The sequence below is a fragment of the Lissotriton vulgaris genome, chromosome 1_1 (genome assembly GCF_964263255.1).
Source record: "Lissotriton vulgaris chromosome 1_1, aLisVul1.2, whole genome shotgun sequence".
In the NCBI taxonomy this organism is placed as follows: domain Eukaryota; kingdom Metazoa; phylum Chordata; class Amphibia; order Caudata; family Salamandridae; genus Lissotriton; species Lissotriton vulgaris.
Genome location: NC_141685.1, coordinates 1,735,238,254 through 1,735,258,508, shown reverse-complemented (window position 1 = coordinate 1,735,258,508; position 20,255 = coordinate 1,735,238,254).

The following is a 20,255-nucleotide window of genomic DNA, read 5'->3' as shown; positions in this document are numbered from 1 at the left end:
ATACATCCCTGACCCCTGCCTTACTTCCTGCCAGCGAGCGGTGCCCGGCTCGGCCTAGACTGCCTGCCAAAATCGTATTTTGCCTACAGTTATCTGCTCAGCCTCCTCGAAAACACATTCCAGTCTAGTGAAATAGGTAAACATCTTCCCGGCTACAGAGCAAACGGCCCGGCCTTCCTGTCCTCCTTGCAAGTGATTTACTGAATCTGTTACCATGGTAGGCCCATAGCCCCGCGCATTGCACCAAGACACGTATGCACACACTAGCATTCAGTATTGAACGGCCTCTGCCCGAGAGACCTTTTACTTCAGACACTACATCCTCCAAACATGAGATACCAGATATGTTATAGGTACAGGTTGCCCTGACATCCCAGACACCAGTCTCCTCCACTAGTGCTAAAGTCAAAGCCCCCAGTTCTCCCCAGTTACACGTCATGCTCAGTTGCACGCGCATCCAGGTCATAGGTTTCTGCTGATCCTGCAAACTTTCTCTTTGTATCCACCCACATGTGATGTTTCTTGTGACGTTTCTCTGACATGTACAGTGCACGCCGATGTGTACACCTTTTTACACGCCTCCTGTTACGTACATGTGTTCTTATCTCTCTCTTTTCACCTGTTACGCCTACTGCATTAATTTCAATTGTACTGTTTTACTATATATAATGTGTAATGTTAATAAAACGTTGAATGTCCCTTCCTGAACCTTAGTGATGATGGAACATGATATCCGATCCTCGAGGATCCTTCATTAAAGCCCGTATGACTCAGATCCCACGGACTCTGCCTCTCATTTGAATGAGCTTCCTTATTGATAATTAATTATATGGAAAAATGATACGGTAAATTTATTTACCACATAATTTGGCACCCGAACAGGGACCCCCCTTCCCCACTCGCCGGCGATGTTACGCAGGCTTTGACCCCTTCTACAGCCACGACGGAAACCGTGCACGTTTGCGGGTTTTCCTGCTATCTTCCCTCGGGCCCACGGAGGAGACAGAGACTGCGGTCCGGCGTCCAGACGAGGCGGTGAGGAATGCGGAGGATCCCGACCAGAGCCCAAGTCGAGAGAGCAAGGTCCGAGGTATCCGGAGGCCCACCTGTTCCGAAGCGCATGCGTGGTAGCGTGATGCGTAGCAGTCAGATGTCGTAGCAGTCCAGTCCAGTCCAGTCCAGTTTCCGAGGCCTTCAGTTTATTGCTTCCCGGTGCGTACCGTTGTTGGGAACACATCTAGACGGGTTCATTAATTTGTGCCCGGTCAAGACAAGTCTGGGTACACAGACTTGGTCCAGACGTGTTCATTTAGGTGGATACGGTCCGACGCGTCTCTTTATGGGACCGGTATTGTCTGTACTGTTTTAGCAGTGCATCTAGTAATTCAGTATTCTAGTATCTCGAGATTTTCAGAATTTGTGTTTTCTGTGTACCAGGTAATTTCAGTCTGACATGTTTTAATGTATTTCAATGTCGTGGTATGAATGATTGTTTGCTATTCATTACTGTGTTTACTGTGCTCACGTTTAAATCAATTCGAAAATGCCACTGTTCTCAAAATTACGTCAGATAGGAACTAGGAAAGGGATACTCGAAGAAGCAGTTCCCGTCCCGCCTAGGGACACTCCAGGATATTTTATGTACCACAAACATGGCTTAGATGCCGTATTGTATCTAGATTTGTGGGTAGATTACACCAAGGATCTGGAAGAGAAGTATAGATGGCCTGTCTCAGGGACATGGGATGCTGAGTGCATCATGAGAGTAGAAGAAGCATTATGGAAGAAGAAAGCCAGACAATCCCAGAAAGATGCCATAGAATTGTGGCGTAAAGAATCGCATAGAAGAACAGAGAAAGAAATCAGGAAAGCAGAGAGAAGTAGAGAAGAATCTGAAAAAGCCAGAGAAAAAGAGTTACTAGAAGAAGGAGAACAAGTCAGATTAGAACAATTAGACCGTCAAAGAAATGCACTCATTACAGGCATGTATCCAGTTCTTGCCGAGGGCCTGCCTAAGGCGACCCCGGAAGTACCCCGTAACTTGCCGCCACCAATGGGTCCGACTAAACTCAGTCACAAACAGACCGCAGCAGACATTTTCCTTTCTTCCTATTTAGATGACGTAGCTCCAGCATATACTAATGTGCCCGTACCACCCGTTAATAACGTACAGCAGCCTACTCAGCCCGTTCAGTCTGCTCATGACACGTCATCCCCACCCGCTCAAGACTCGACTTCCTCATCCGTTGCCACTTCCCATCCTGTCACCACTGTCCCTGTCACAACTATTCCTGTTACTACTACTACTGCTGCTGTTCTTCCTACTACTAGTCCTTACAACCCTTTCGCTATACCGACAACCCAGGGTCCGCTTACATTACCTGCACCTGTTTTACAAATTATGACACCAGCAGTCTCAACACAGCTAGTTGATGGTTACGCTTCCGCTTCAGGAGGTGCCGTAGGAGGTCTGCCTCAAGTAACCACCCCGCCTCAAGTAAAACGAATGACAATCAGAGAATTAGCATTGCAACGTACGCCGAAAGCGGCTACATACGAAAACCTTAAACGGTACATTACAGATTGTAGATATGACCCAGTACCGGGTGTAGGAGACATGATGTTATTTTCGTTACGTCTACGACGTGTTACAGATTATTTGATTCTATTACCAGAAATGACTAACCATCTAGACAATATATATCATTTTATTAGAACAGGGGAGAGACCAGAATGTATTCGCAAGGCCATGGCACATCAGAAGGTTGAGACACAAAGTATGATCTTACGATTTTTGATAAATTGTTTGATAAGGGAACGAGATCGGCCAGGTGCTAGTAAGGAAGCGATGAGTGTACTGATAAATTGGAGTAATAATATAGCTGATGGTAAACATAATAAACAAAATTGTATAGATGCCATGTATAGAAAGATCCGTAAAGAAATCGTAACAATGCACGAAAGAAGCAAGGCTGAAAGGGAAGCAGAGTCCGACAAGAATGAATCCTCAGAGGAGGAGAATTTAGATGATACAGCAGAAAACCAAGGCACAATAGCGTACGTAGGTAGAGTGAAGCTTCCTAAACAGTATTCTTTTGACAGACCTTTTGACAGACCCATTCGTCTAGAAAACAAGAAACGTTTCCTTTCCCCCATACCAGAACAATGTTCCCTTGAACACGTATTCCAAGACACCGATAAAATATTGAAAGAAAGAATAGGTTACCATGAACTTAGTACAATGCGTGATCAGGAACTAGCCCGGTCAGCAGTCCAATGGGCTGGAAATGAAAGCATATATAAAGATGATTCAGTAGCGCAAACGTTTTTGAGTCTTACCCCAGACGAACAGCGATTAGCTGGTATGTACATGATCCAACATCTCATTTCACTATATGAAAGTCAGCATTCTGATCCAGGTCCCCTATATAATATATTGGAAGAATTACTCCTAAAAAGATGGAGAGGCCTAGGTACCGATTTGATTAATACAATTCTAGAACAACGTCACAAATACAGAACTTTCCTGACTCCACATTATATTTCTGTTCCACCCCCAGTAAGGCAACCATTTTACATAGACAGACAGAATCCCTTACGAGAAGTTCATCCCGTCCAGATTCCAGGAGGTGCGCTTCAACGCGTATTCGTATACACACCATTAAGCAAAATGGAATTATTGGAAATGAAGAAAATAGTGCCTTGTCACGATAAAGATCCAGCAGGGTTTCACCGTGAATTAAAAGACATGTTACTCATGGGAGACTATACGTATCCCGACATTCTTAAAATGTTAAAAGTACTATTACCGGCTGGTATTTACGAAAAGTTTAAAGAGAAAGAATGGGAGGTGGGAGATAAAAAGATTATCTGGACTGAATTAGAGGACGAAGAAAATACACGTATTCCAGGTACAGGTCTCGGGACCAAAACTAAAGCATTACCAGGATTATTAGTACAGGTTTTGCCTAGACTATTGACAGTTAAAAAGGAAGAGTGGGATGCGATCTCAGCCTGCAAACAGAAACAAGATGAAGACACTAGTGATTTTTATTCTAGATTCGAGAAATGTTTCATCATTAATAGTGGCCTGAAAACAAGTAGCGAGTCATATCCACATCTTTTTGTGACCAAATTAGTCGAGAATTCCTTACCCCAGGTTAAAAACAGAGTATTGAAAGTCGAAAGCACATGGCAAGCAAATACGCCTTCCCAAATGTTACAAATGTTACAGTACCACCAGAACAGAATCAGAGAGGAACACGATCATGAACAGAGACGTATGAAAGACACGAAAATGAAAGTACTAGTTGCTCAGTCCGTCCCAGCAGATGGTCAGAAGAGGGGTAACACGCAGAACACACAGACTAGTCATTCTGCAGCTCCTGTTAAAGGGAATTGCAATTATTGTAAACAGCCAGGTCACTTCATAAATGAATGTGCCGTTCTAAAATACAATATTGCTACAGGCAAAACGAAAGAAAGACCGCGTCCGCCTAGACCAGAACACGTTCCACAGAATATTCCACAGAATACGCAACCTCCACAGAATGTACAACAACAGACAGTAGCTGTACCCCAACCCCAACCCATTGCCGCAACGCAACATGTCACACAGCAAATGTACCAGTATGCACAGTCCGATTACCCCGATTATCAGCAGTATACATGAAACAGCCTAGAGAGGGAGGTTGGCTTGCCCCTTATCGAGGTTCCTGTAGATCAAGATGGTCCCTATGTACATAGTCAGGTATTAGGGAAAGACAGAAAATTTTTGATTGACACAGGGGCGAGCAGAACTACCATTAGTCACGACGAGGTTCCAGGGGCACCCCTCTCAGGCTCTCAGAATTTTTCCCTTGGATTTTCAGGAAAGCCTATTGTTAATGAAGTATCGAAGCCAGTTCCCCTTGCAGTTGGTCCATTGTCCCGAACTACAGATTTATTACTTACGAAATCATGTCCTGAAAACTTGCTTGGTATTAAACGTTGAAAGCTCTAGGAGCAGTAATATGTTGTTCTCCAGAAGGAGTGAGATTATTTTAGGTGACTTTAAAGGTCATTATGTGTTGAGAGATTTTGATCCAAGATTGAAAAATGTTCCACAGCATTTATGGGCGCAAGGCCCAACTGATGTAGGTTGTATGCACATTACTCCCTATCGTGTCACACTCAAGCAAGGTGTTGTTCTGCCCCGAATCCGACAATACAAATTGCCCCCCGAGGCTGTAGCAGCCCTACTGAAAATTATTGACGAACTCATTGCCCAAGGAGTAGTCGTAGAAACTGACTCCAATGTATGTAATTCTCCAATCATTCCGATTCTTAAACGTACAGACCCAAATGCACCTCCAGTCTATAGATTGGTGATTGATCTTCGAGAACTCAATAAATGTATAATACCACAGTACCCAGTAGTCCCAGATATTTCGTCACTATTGACTGCCATTGATTCCGAAGCTGCGTTCTTTACTGTAATAGATCTTAAGAACGCCTTCTTTAGTGTCCCCATTCATCCCGATAGCCAGTACCTTTTCGGGTTCTGTTTAAATGGCCGAAGCTTCAAATTTGCACGTGCACCTCAAGGGTTCACGGAAAGTCCTAGTATTTACAGCCAAGCACTGAAAAGACAACTAGACAGTATTCACATGCCTACTGACACTGCTCTGCTGCAATATGTCGACGACTTGTTAATCACAGCACGGACCGAACGTGACTGCGAGCGTGCGTCACTGACAGTCTTATATTTTCTGGCCGAAAAGGGGCATAAAGTGTCCCCTTCGAAGCTACAATTCTGTGCCCAGCAAGTGGTATACCTTGGACACTTGCTGTCCAAGAGGGGTAGACAGTTGACACCAGATCGTATTCAGTTAATTGCACATCTGCCACAACCCAAGACACAAAAGGAAGTACGGGCCTTCATTGGCCTCACTTCTTACTGCAGACAATGGATTCCCCAGTATGCATATCTAGCCAAGCCACTCATACAGTTGACAACACAGGAGGCAGCGACTTCGACTGTCCTCCCTTGGACTCAGGAACATACACAAGCTTTTAATGACTTGAAGAAAGCTTTATGTCAAGCACCAGTTTTAGCGACACCATGTTACAGCAAACCTTTTACACTTTTGTCACAGAACGCGATGGCACAGCATTATCTGTTCTCACACAAGATCAAGCAGGACACCACAAGCCTTGTGCTTATTTTTCTAGTACATTGGATCCAGTAGCCCAGGCTCTGCCTGCGTGCCTGAAATCAGTTGCAGCGACAGCCCTAGCTATCAGACAAAGCGATTCAATAGTGTTAGGACATCCCTTGACAGTACAGGTTCCGCACTCCGTGGAAGTTCTTCTAAACCGAACCCAGACTCAACACTTGACCATAGCACGACTCACAGGTTATGAACTGACACTGTTCCAGCCACACATAGAAATCAGACGCTGCAACATACTCAATCCTGCCACATTGTTACCATCGAGTACAATTGATACAGCTCCACATGACTGTGTAGAAGTCATTAATACAGTGACAAAGCCCCGACAAGACTTGACAGACGTTGCATTGTCCGATCCAGACCTGACACTTTACGTGGATGGTTCATGTATGAGAACAAGCACAGGAGAGTTAGTGGCCGCATATGCAGTGACCACTGAAACTGAAGTAATAGAAACACATCGTATTGACACATTATCTGCTCAAGCAGCAGAGCTCATTGCTCTGACCCAAGCTTGTATACTAGCCAAGAACAAGAAAGTAAATATATACACAGATTCACAGTACGCATTCGGAGTAGTTCACGACTTCGGTGTCCTTTGGGAAGAGAGAGGTTTTTTAACTTCTCACGGTGCCAAGATCCAACACGGTCCCCTCATTCAAGCCCTGTTAGAAGCAATACACTTGCCTACAGCCATAGCCATTATGAAATGCAAAGCACATACTAAAGTCACCGACAATATTTCCCAGGGTAATGACCTGGCAGATCGAACAGCCAAACTCACAGCTCAGACAGACATTCCGACTGACATGACAAAGACTGAAGTAACTTCACTGACACATTGCCTGACAGTTAAGGATCCCACTCTAGAAGTACTCGACATACAGACACATGCCACTCCAGATGAAATCAAGAAATGGACTGAACAAGGAGGGATCCAGACAGATCAGGGATGGATGATGAAGGGAAGAGCCACATGGTTCCTCCCCGACTCTATGGTTCAAATCATCATTAACACAGCACATAGTCCAGCACACTTAGGAGAGAAAGCCATGTTAGACAGTTTACAGAATCTTTGGTTCAACAAACACTTACGAGCAGCAGCAAAACAGAAAGTGCGTACTTGCATGATCTGTAATCAGTTCAATCCAGGCAAAGGTATTCCCGTGGAACAAGGTGGATTTCATCCTCCTGACCATCCTTTTGAAGTCCTCCAGATGGATTATATCCAGATGGACAGATGCCGAGGATTCAAGTATGTCGTTGTAGTCGTATGTGCTCTTTCCCGATGGACAGAAGCATATCCAGTCCCCGATTACACTGCTGTAACCACTGCCAAACAGCTGGTCCGTGAGTTTTTCCCACGATATGGTTTGCCCTGTGTCGTGTACTCTGATAATGGACAGCCATTCTCGTCCGAGCTTATGAAACAGGTATCACTCCTGTTAGGTTACCAGTGGAAGTTCCACTGCGTACGACACCCAGAAGCCGCAGGTCTCGTTGAGAGACATAATCAAACCCTGAAAACACGCCTAGCAAAAGTCTGTGCAGAAAAAGGTGTAGATTGGATAGTTGCCCTGCCAGTTGCACTCTTTTACATGCGAATGGTAGCTCATTCTAGAACAGGATTGTCTCCGTATGAGATTGTTTTTGGTCGTCCCCCGAACATGTGGGGTACGCCTATGCCTAGGAAGATCACCGATGTTGAAAGTAACATGCTGACAGATTATTTGGCTTCCTTGATGTCTGCACTACAATCTTGTCGTTCACAGGTCGCGGCTGCCTTTCCGGACAACACCCAAGTAAAACCGCATGAAGTCGTCCCCGGAGAATATGTCTACGTGAGAAATTTCGACAGGACAAGTCCGCTGGAACCCAGATGGAAACAGCCAAAGTTGGTGTTGATGACAACGAGGACCGCCGTCAAGCTGGAAGGACGCAAGGGATGGCTGCACTCCAGCCACATTAAGAAATTTCATGAACTGTGTCCAGAGACTCTGATTAAGGACTGGCCACTTTTAGATACTGACTCTAAACTCCCCCTGCTAAAGAAAACTCCTCAACAGGAGTATCGTTCCAAGTTAAGGTCTAGTAAGTCAGACAGCGTTTAATTGTTTAAGTCCCCCTCGGGTGAAGCGGTTAGACAGGTTTCTGACATGTATAAGATAGACCCAAGTAGTCAGAGGGATAGGCGTAGCGAAAAGAGAAAACAGTACTGTAAAGATTTGCACAGCAGATGCATTATCGCATTAATTTTCATGTTTCTTCTGAGTCTCACGATCATATGCATAAGTTTAATGCTACATGTTTTCTTTCCTCTTGATTCTCATGTACATGCTTCCTCTAATGACACTGTAGAGCACACTTTTAGTGACCTGCCTCCCCACGAATTATCCTATCGTCTAGCAATGCGCAACAATACATTCATCCGTATGTTACACCATTCTCACCAGACCAGCAATGCTACCAATTGCTGGGTATGTGGCCGACTCCCTCCCTATCAGAAGTACAAGGGAGCTCTGCCCCTCTTTCCTTATCCGTTCACACATAATGGTTCGTGTGGTGCATGGTTTACTTTAATGTCTTCCCTAGATAGTAAGTCCAAGGTTTCCCAAGGCAATTGGATATGGGGGAACCTGAATACAGTCATGAATAAAATATGTTTCCCAGACAAGGAAGGTCTTCCCCAAAGGACAGGGACCGATCTAGAAAATGAAGTGTATGGATTAGGTAATTTTACACTTAACCTCATGATCCTGAATGTGCAGTCTGAGACTAATTCGGACTTACCGTTTATTACAGTTTTGCCAGTGAAAGGTGAATTATGCGTTAGAAAGAATGGTTCAGTACATCTAGGACACAGTGATTGTAATACTGTGGTCAAATTCAGTGATAAAGGAAAGTCTACTTTCAAACCTTCCCGCCATTCTTATTTTATATGTGGTCAGACAGCCTATGTACGTCTGCCATTAGATTGGGATGGGACGTGTTATATCGCGTTCCTATTGCCACCTGTTTTCCTAGCCCCGCCTGATTATCATCGAAATCCACATCTTGTGCATGTAAGACATAGAAGGGAGATCAAGACCCCGATTGTCGACCAGACTGAAACAACATGGGAGCAATATACGGATTTCAATAGAGGATTCTTTTTCTTTATAGGTCCTGTCCAGAATAGCAAATTAATTCGAAGATTGACCCGAACATTGGAAGCAGTAGTGAACGAGACTACTTCTGCTTTAGGTAACTTGACCGAGGAGCAGTCTGCTATGAGACTTGTTGTTCTTCAAAATCGCCTTGTCCTTGACGTCATCCTGGCCGATAGGGGCGGGGCTTGTAGAGTCATCGGATCCAGTTGTTGCGTGTTTATTCCTAATAACGCGCCATCCGTGTATAAGGCCATAGCAAGGCTCCATACCATAGCTCATCAGAGGCACCAGAATCCAGACACCTGGACTTGGTCCGGTTGGCTCTGGAGTGTAATATCCGCCTGGGGATGGAAATTGTTATCATTCCTAGGAATAATATTGGTCATAGTATTCAGTTGTTGTCTCTGTCTGCAATGTGGGCCAGCGATTTGCGGCTTGTGCGCCACAGCTTGTATTCCCCGTCCAAGTACACGTTCCCGTTCCCGGATAAAGAAAGATGAACAAATGATGCTTTACGAACAGATAGATGGTCTCATGAATATAGATATATCCTAAAGGGTGTAGTAGGGTCCAAGGAGGGAATGAGGTAATAGAAATTTTCAGGTAGCAAATGTGTCCCCCACTCGCACCCTATCCATGCACCCATGTTCCTTGTATGTCGTGTAACTTCCTTCCCCTACATGCTAGAAAGACGCATATGCATTTGCGTCCATCCTCAACATGTCAGCTATCCGGTCCTGCAAGAAAATCCCGTTAATTAGGCTTCTAGGCCTATGGTGCCAACGTCTTTACATGGTACATTTTTTAATCTCGCACACGTTTTCTCCATGTTTCCTGGCTCAGTCGAGCTAGGCCCTTAAACGAGGCCCCAAGTTTCATCTCTCCTGTCTCTGAAAACTGTATACAACCCTGACCCCTGCCTTACTTCATGCCAGCGAGCGGTGCCCGGCTCGGCCTAGACTGCCTGCCAAAATCGTATTTTGCCTACAGTTATCTGCTCAGCCGCCTCGAAAACACATTCCAGTCTAGTGAAATAGGTAAACATCTTCCCGGCTACAGAGCAAAGGGCCCGGCCTTCCTGTCCTCCTTGCAAGTGATTTACTGAATCTGTTACCATGGTAGGCCCATAGCCCCGCGCATTGCACCAAGACACGTATGCACACACTAGCATTCAGTATTGAACGGCCTCTGCCCGAGAGACCTTTTACTTCAGACACTACATCCTCCAAACATGAGATACCAGATATGTTATAGGTACAGGTTGCCCTGACATCCCAGACACCAGTCTCCTCCACTAGTGCTAAAGTCAAAGCCCCCAGTTCTCCCCAGTTACACGTCATGCTCAGTTGCGCGCGCATCCAGGTCATAGGTTTCTGCTGATCCTGCAAACTTTCTCTTTGTATCCACCCACATGTGACGTTTCTTGTGACGTTTCTCTGACATGTACAGTGCACGCCCATGTGTACGCCTTTTTACACGCCTCCTGTTACGCACATGTGTTCTTATCTCTCTCTTTTCACCTGTTACGCCTACTGCATTCATTTCAATTGTACTGTTTTACTATATATAATGTGTAATGTTAATAAAACGTTGAATGTCCCTTCCTGAACCTTAGTGGTGATGGAACATGATATCCGATCCTCGAGGATCCTTCATTAAAGCCCGTATGACTCAGATCCCACGGACTCTGCCTCTCATTTGAATGAGCTTCCTTATTGATAATTAATTATATGGAAAAATGATACGGTAAATTTATTTACCACAGTACGGAGGCCGCAGCTGAAGAAAGAGGGCGACTCAGTGCAGGCAGGGTGTAAGTGCAAAAGGCACTCATGTAGATGTTGGGGCCACACAGTGTAATAGGTCTCCTTTGTTCACCCCAGGCAGATTAGCCATGATCTCACAATGCAGGCGGGACCGCTTTATTTTTATGCAGGCGACTGCCATGTTGATCCTCCAGGAGTCCCCGGGTGTCCCCGTTTTCAGATGAGGCTACTGCTGTGTATCGGGCGGCCGCCGCGCGCACACCCGCACCTGTCCCCGCCGTGGCCGCTGCAGCGCCCGACCCTCAGCAGATGCGGCTGGAGGGCCCTGATCCCTCGCGGTCTCAGGGAAATGAAGCGGCAGGGGCAGAGCGGCTAGCCCAGCAGCCACAGCAGACCAGAACAGCAGGGGAGGGAGGAGAAATGCACCTGCGCGTGCCAGACTCGCCCCTCCTGAAGAGTTGCGGTCCCGCGAAGAACTCCAGTAGCGTCGGGCAGATGTTGCACAACTGAGCCCGGGGATGCTAGTTATGGCAGGGCCGCCCTACCCATATCACCACAGCCCTGCGTTACCCCCAGTGCGTGCACGCGCCGTGTTGTTTGTGGGGTGAGGGGCCTGCTGCTGTTTTAAGCGGGAGGAAGGGATGTGGGTCCGTCGGAGGAAAGAGCGCAGGGAGAGGAGGAGGCGGCTGAGAGAGGAAAGGTGGAAGGAAACCGAGACAGGATGCAGCATCGGGACAACGGAGGGTCTGTTGCGTCTGGCGGTTTGGCAGAAATGGCGACCTCAAGCTTGCGGAATTTTTCGAATTCGGGGGCGTGTTTTGCTGTCCTGAGTGACGGACGACATCACGAACTAAAGAACAGCAAAATTTACGCCCCCGAATCCGAAAAAGACGGGGCTTGTTTGGAGTGACTCACTTCTCTTCCAATGGCTGGCCTCTGTTTAGGAAGCCAGCCAATGGAAGCGAACTGAGCTGAGAGGCGGGTCTAAAGTGCCCTACTAAGAGTCATTAAATCTCCTGACCGGAAGCTGCTTCGCAGCTTCGTCCCGAGACCTAAAAAAAGAAAATTTGCACAGGTGCCACTAATCTGAAACCCTTTAAAAATGACTCAGGAGACCCCAGAAGCCTTTCACAATGGCAGCTCTCAACGTGCTGGCAAGGAGGATGAGGATCAATGCAGCAGCTCAGCGCAGAAGGAGGATACAGGAAAGGATTTCCGAGTGTGCATTATATTGCTTGGCCAGACTGAAGATGCGATCTAGCATAAGTACAGGCTGAACCGTGCAATGATCATGCACCTAATTGCTAATTGGAACCCCTATTGCAGACCCGTAGGACACATGCTATCCCCGCACATGTACACGTGCTATGTTGCGTGCACCTACTAGCGGCAGGCAGTTTCCAGGGGGTAGTAGCCGTAGCCGGAGGGGTATCACAAAGCTCAATCTCACTCTTCTTCAAAAACTTCCTTAATGCCATGATGACAAGGATTCACGCCCACATCACCTTCCCCACAACCCCACAGGAGTTGAATAAGACAAACTTGACTTCTACCAGGATTATTTGCAATCACTATTTTTTCGCAAGTGGCTTCATGCATTCCGGATAGCGATTTTTTAAATGCAATTACTTATTTTTCGCAATTAAGAAATCGCTATTTGGGATTTTGATGCATGTGCCTGTATATGTATTACTGTTTGGAATCACAAGGTCTTTGACAACAGACAGGTAAGGCTGTTTTTAGGAAAAACCTGAAAAAGTAGGACATTCATTTTCAAGCTGTTCTGTAAATATTTAAAATGTTGTGCAACTACATAGCTTTAAATACACCTAATCTGGCACATCTATAAGAGATGAGATAAAACATTTCCTGATTTCAGAAATAATCATCCATCATCTTCTGTACCATTGACAGGTATCCACTTAGATGCGTTTGCAGCATCTTAGCGTTGGCCATACTAAAGCTTTCTAGAATCTAGTAATACAAAACAGGATGTTGTAAAACTGTAAAGCACATTAAAAAGCTCCAAAGGACACATAACAAACCTGTGCAAGCCCATTGTCAGTAAGAAAACATGGGTTCTTTTTTTACTCTCATGCCAAGTGATGGAGAGGAAGTTTGTAATCCGTGCATGCATTCACACTGAAAGGAAATACAACTAACATATTTATTTCTCTTCCGTATGCGGTTTGGGAAGTCCCGAACCTCCATTTCCGATTATACCTTGACTGCAATTGCAAGACTAGTAAATGTGGCCAAGTCTAGGCGTCGGCTCGACATCCTTTGGTTCCGGGCAAATCACAAAAGGCCTTATGTACACAGATTCCATATAAGCATTTGTAAATTACAACAAATAGTGATTCACAATTTATTTTAGAATGTACTAAAATGGATTTGGTAAAAGTGTTCACAACTTTCGCACTGACTTCTACTATATGCATTTATATTTGCTACCAGCCTAGGTCAGTTCACACAATACAGAATCGTAGTGGGTTGCAATTTGACCTACCTCATCAATATTCATGAGGTAGGTGGCAAATTGTGACCCACTACTACAGGAATCGGTATTTGGAAGGGATGCTCTTAAAACACTATTTCAAACAGCTATTCCTACTGGTTTCCTAAATCCATTTAACAATGTAATCTTTTCTGAATCGTTAAATGAGTTTTGTACACTTAAAAAAGGGGTTTGGTTTTTACAAATCCTCTGATTTACCACATCAGATGGTTTGCGAACACTAAAACCCTTTGTAAATGAGGTTGCTAATCTCCCCGTGCCAAAAAAGAAACGGAATCTGACCTTGTGTAAAGGGATGTGCCTGCCTGACGTCAAAGGAACACAGTATCAAAATTTCATACGCAGAAATAATTGTGAGGGGCAAAATAAAAAATATATTCCTAATAAATTTATTGTTCAAGCTCAAATCCGTCAACACGTGTTTCTCAATAAAAATCGTGTCTTCATTCGTATTTTTAAAGAAGGTTTCTCTAATAGAAGTGATATCTTCAGGTTTTAAATTAAAGGCAGTTCTAGTATAACGAGAAGATTAACCGGCATAGTGTATCAGCTAAATCTGAGCAAAGTTTATCATGTTTACATTTTGTTATTTGTTTTCTCACATAAGTTTTAATAGACCTTGCCTTGTATTTGCTTTCTTTCAAGATTACCAAGTAATGGTTCTGTAACAATCCAAGGCTGCTGTTGGCGACATTCCATCCAGTGTCTCCAATGTCTCATCCCTTCCCAAATTTTTCCCAGGTCCCTAATTGAAGCATTATTATTAAATACTTTGGTTTGAACAGGTGAACGAGTGAGACTGTGGGCTACATCCTTTGGAGAATTAATCCACAACCCATTAAAAGGTTAAAAAACATGCCTGGTCACAATCAACAAGAGTCTGGTTTGAGAGTCATTGGACAATAAGACACTCCGGTTAATTCTATTGTTCTATCCAAAAATAGGACTGTTGTTGAAGTTTTGACACTTTATGCACATGCCAATGGATCTCATCAGGCCAAAGGATGGGAGGCTCTGTCATTCTTACATATTCTCTTAATAAAAAAATTGCTTTAAGAAAAACATTGCAAGTAGTTCTAAAGAGTGTAATTTTGTGGGTCAACAAAGTCAGGGAAAAATCACAGCATCCCTGACAATATTCCATTACTTAAATCCCTTAATTGATTTAACAATTTACCCGTAGTGGGAAACTGGGCAGCGCTTATAGTACATCAGAAAGAAGGGAACTTTCTTACCCAATCTCTCTTGATGTAGCAAAACAAAAAGTCAGCTGTTCAATGCTAATGTTAATCAAAAAATGCCACAGACAAGCCCCTTTATACTATAATGAGGTGCATCATGTAATCAGCTGTGAATGTATTTGATCTGAAAAACGTTACCCTTCACAAAGTGATCTGTTGCTTGTGTTAAGGGTCGACACATCAACAATTTTGATTAATATGCCAATTGCGGATAAGGTAATTTTACCATGTTTTAACACTTTAGCACTGGTTAGCAGTGGTAATGTGTGCAGAGTCCTAACTCCAGCCAAAACAAGATTAGCAAAAATGGAGGAGGAAGGCAAAAAGATTGGAGGAAGACCACCCTAAGTCTGACAGTTCTAACAATATAAATATTGTGAGGCCATAAGCACTGCGTTTGATTTGCGAGTTATTGTTTGCATGGCAGTTGTCTGAGATATGGATTGTGCTCCTAACCATAACTTGAACATTGTTCACATGCCCCTTTTAGCCTATTTAATAGTAAAGAAAAGCTTCACTCTTCATACCTAAGTGCACAACAAAAACAATTCCGAGACAGACAAGCTGGTATGGATGGTTCAGCCAAATATCTCACTTTATGCAGTTTTCCCTTACTCTCCGTCTCAGAGTCATAACACAAATAACCAAGAACCATATACTATTGCAAGAATTAATGCTAGAATGAAATCAAGTCAGAAACATCTAGTATGCACGCATGAATACGTTTAACTTGGAACTGCTAAATCCCAAAATGTAGTGTGAGTAAAACAGAATACAGATTTGTGAAGGACCTGGGCTGGATCTGCTGTAGCGGCACCAAAGTCCTTAAGAATCTCCCCAACTAACCAATTAGTGTCGGCTCCTCCTAATGGGTTCAGGGGCCATATCCACTTGTTTTCTGGCCCATTTGTTTTTATTATATTGATTAATAATATATTATTCACTCTTGGTATAATAAAAAAGCCGACCTCCTTCGGTTCGGGATAAAAAAAATAGACTGAAGCCTGGTCCCTGCAACTGCACAGCTCCAAGCCGAGCTTTCAGTTTCTTGCTCCACCTCCGGAAGCTGGAAGGAGCAACAGTCCAAACGGGACCTGCAGCAAGGTAAGTAAAAAAAAAAGCTTTAAAACTTTTGAATGTTAGGTGCTGTGCACAGGGCCGGCTCTAGGCATGTGCAAGCTGTGCACCTGCACAGGGCCACCAAACCCCAGGGGCCACCACGCCAATATATATCCTTAATATATTAATCCTCTGAGGATGGATACATATTTGTGTGGTGGCCCCTGGCAGGGATTTGGCGGCCTCTGGCTCTGTTCCACTTCTAAACTCCCTGACCCCCTCCCCTCTTTACTGGCCTGCGCGCTCTGCCCCGCCCGTACCCTCTCTTCCGGGCCCCCTACCTACGCTCCCTGCCCAGGGCCACCATGAGCCTAGAGCCGGCCCTGCTGTGCATATGGGGAAACAGTGTTTTTTTGTGGGTAAGACTGTGTCTGTAAGAGAAGGCATGTGGGGTGTGCGTGTGTATGAGTGAAAGTGAGAGAATCAGTGGCCAGAATCAGTGAGTGAGAACGAATTATAGGGAGAGTGAGTGCGAGCGAAAATCAATGATAGTGAGGTGGGGAGATTGACAGTGAGTGCTACTGTGAGGAACACTGGCAGTGAGTGTAAATGTGAGGGAGGACAGTGATTGTTACTGTGAGGGAGAATAACAGTGAATGTTACTGTGTATAAGAATGAATGGGTCACAGTCTGATGTAGTCAGAATGAGTGAGCCACAGTGAGAGCTAGTGAGACTGATTTTGCCAGAATGAGTCTAAACGAGTGGGGCTGAGTAGGATTGAGTAGAAATGAGTGAGTATGGTTGAGACAAGGTGAGGCAGTGAGATTGAATGAACCAGAGTAAGATTGATTTACTGTGAATGAGTGAAAATGAGGGGGACTACGTTTTAGTGGCTGAGAATGAGCGAGTCTGAGTTAGTGAGTGAGTATGAGTGAGCTACAGTCTTAGTGAATCACAGTCAGAGAATAAGTGTGACTGAGAGAGTCAGAGACTGGGTGAAACTGAGTGAGTCAGAGAATGAGTGAAACAGACTCAGTCAGAATAAGAGGGACTAAGTGGAAAAGTTTGAGACTCAGTGAAACTAGGAGAGTCAGAGTGAGATCGAGTGATAGGTGACTCAGAGTAATTTTGATTGAGTGAGAATGAGTGGGGCTGAGTGAGAATGAATGAGATTGATTGAGACTGAGTAAGACTGACTAAGACTGAGTACGACTAAGAATGAGTGAGACTAAATGAGTGAGTCCAAATGAGAGTGAGTGAGTCTGAGTGGACTGAGTGACTGCTCCCCACCAAACCCACTGAGAAGTTAGGCTTGTTTACTGGATTTTGAGCCAAAGAGCATGCCCCACCACGTTTCAGTCAAACTATCTTTATTCGGCCTACTTCTCACCACGTTCAAAGGTCAATAGTCGCCGCTGTAACCTATGTGCTGTTTTGCCTGAAGCATGAGGGTGGGCGGCAGGAGAGAATATAGCAATCAATCTATTGACCAAGATGTACAACTCACCAGAAAATTAATTTCAGTTTTTATTGTTTTTAGACCTGGGCAGTTGACCAAACCAACATGACTTTTTCAATAATCATTTATCTGAGTCGGCTTTAATTGCTTTACTTCTGAGGCATGTATTCCACCTTCATACATGTCCAATTCCAGTTAACAACCTCTGTCCCTCGTCAGATGCCCTAGACATTTCCTTGCATCTGGCCAGGCACCATAATGGAATCTCGGGCACCGTCAACTGAGAACGCTTAAGGTACATTTTCCAGAAGCTTTGATCTGACCTAACAGACCTGAGAAAGGATGCCACCACAGACCTGTCACTAAGCTTTGCTTCATGCAATGTGCCTGCAAACTTCTTGATTCCTGATTGTGGTCTTCGCCAGTGGCATCTATCGAGAACATTAATTTAGGTCAATGCAGTTGAGGTGCCAACTAGTACAGCCAATTAATCAGGAACCTAAAACTACCTTCCAAGAGTAGTAGTTGAAGTTTGTTGACGGCCGCACTCCTCCCATTATCACATCACAACAATCCAACACGTGCTGAGAGTATGTTTGAAATCGTTTGTGTGGCAGGATGACAAGGATGTTGGTAAAGTAATACAGGAGTAAAGGTAACACTACTGTGTTTCAATCGTTTCACAACTGAACAAAGGTCAAACTAAGTTGTAGCTCTTCATTGCCACCCTAATAGATTTCTGCTGTCTCCCACATCAGAAGGGCATTCTTCATAGGTCCTATTCAAGGGTGTAAAATGAAGACTGAAGAGGGTCGAATCCATGCCAGATTTTCTGAATAAATAATGATTAAGCAAAAAAGGGTGCTTTAGATTCATTGTGTGCACAGTTATCTCATGTAGCTATCCTGAAAACCTAGTGCCACTCTTGCCCTACTGAACCTATGTTGGAATGTCGGAGGCCCTAACTCATCTTCCAAGCCGAGTCTCTAAATAACACAGGCCAGAACAATGTACCAGAAGACATATAAATGTGCTTACTTTGAATATGTCCAAAACACAGAAATGAATCTCAGGTGGCCTCTGCTTCTACTATTCAGAAAGGGGCTGAAACACCTACTTGCTTGGACCATTCCCTCCATCACTCATCTGAACCTTTCTTGCCCATAAGAACGCCCTAGGAATCATTATCTTATCCTCATATGCAATGCAAATATAAGTAGATTTAATTATCTCAAGCATGTGTTTTTCAGTTCTATGTATTTTTTCGTCCCCTGCAGTGCATTAATCCTGGAAAACAGTGCCAACCCTATTGGTCCAGTCAAGGGATCTGTTAAAGTGGACTAAATCAAAATATGAGACAATCACTAAGCTAAATGGCAGAACAGGTTTATTTTTTTATTGTACTTAACGATCAAATCAGCATCAAGCCACTGTGAATGGGCAACACAGAATCCACATTTTATCTCACTTGTTATGGGAAGCGGAATGCTCTGGGCCCACCGGAGAGCAGAAAGACTGGCTTTTGGGATGAGAGTACAACCTGATGGATTGAGGGTTCGGACCCCACTCCATTTTTAAGTTTTGCCTGCCACAAGGTGCTTGGAACCCGACAACTGCTTACCATTCATTGGCATTATTGTCACTCTTACATGATGACTTGCAATTGGCCAGAGCATGCCGGCTTCACTTTCAGCGTCTTTCCTTCTATGTGAAGCATGGAAAAAGTACTGTTTCCTTCATCCTGATTAGTGTCCTCACTGTGACTGAGGTACTATTTTTCTTTTTTTCTTCTTTCTGTCATGTTGCTCCATTTTTTCTTTCTTGCCGTTGTATTGCTTCTTGCCTCACACACCCCTTTGTCCGTGTTACCTCTTCCCTCACACCCCTAACCCCGTTATCCGTGCTGCTTCTTACACAGTGTCAAATTTGCTTCTTCCTTTCCACACCCCACCCTCCCATTGTCCGTGTTGCTTCTTTCCTCCTGGCTCCACCCTCCCATTGTTTGGGTTGTTTATTACTTCACACTTGACTGTGTTGCCCCCATACCACCCGCCATAAGAAAGCTGGGTGCGACACAGAAATTTTTTCTTCCTCGTCTCATTCCACCAGCCCCACTCCCTCTGGTTGTCTGTGTTTCCTTTTCTGCTTCCATTGTTTGTTGCTGCTTTTTCTGCAACACCTTGAACAGATGCCATTGCCAGGACAGGGAAACTGCAGTATTCCATTTACTGCATCTGGAGGCAATAATGCACATTTTTTATTTACTTACCCAGTGGCGGTTCCTCTGCTATGGCGGAAGAGAGTCGCCCCACTGCTTTTTCGCAGTGCGTGAAGCAAATACATAAAATGGTAATAACTTTTAGTTATTGCCATTTTTTGTTTTCTTTGCGGGCGGGCGGGCTTCTCTGCTTAAGGAGCAGGGCAGGGGAGGAGTGGTTTGCCACTCCTGAGTGCACAATGACTGTTTGGTCGGTCCCCTCGGGCGCCCTAACGAGTCATGCGCACCTTCCCTTTCTCCATGCAGGCTGCAAGGAGAACATGCCTACCCCCCCAGCCCCTGGCCAATCACAACGCTGCAACGCTACGCGCCACTCCTGTCTGCAACACAGATATCATTGAGGGACCAACTCAAAAACACTTTATGGTTGTAAATTAGCCTGAATTCATAAAACAACAAACTTGCAAATAAGCATGATTAACAAAATGATAATGAAAGGTGTGCTTGTGGTAGCTTACACGTCTGTTTTGCTGCCAGCCCCCACTCACCCTTTATCACTCGTCCATGTTTCTGCTTGCCCTACCATCTGCCACAGCACAAAAAGTACAATGACGTGCTTTTTTCCTGGC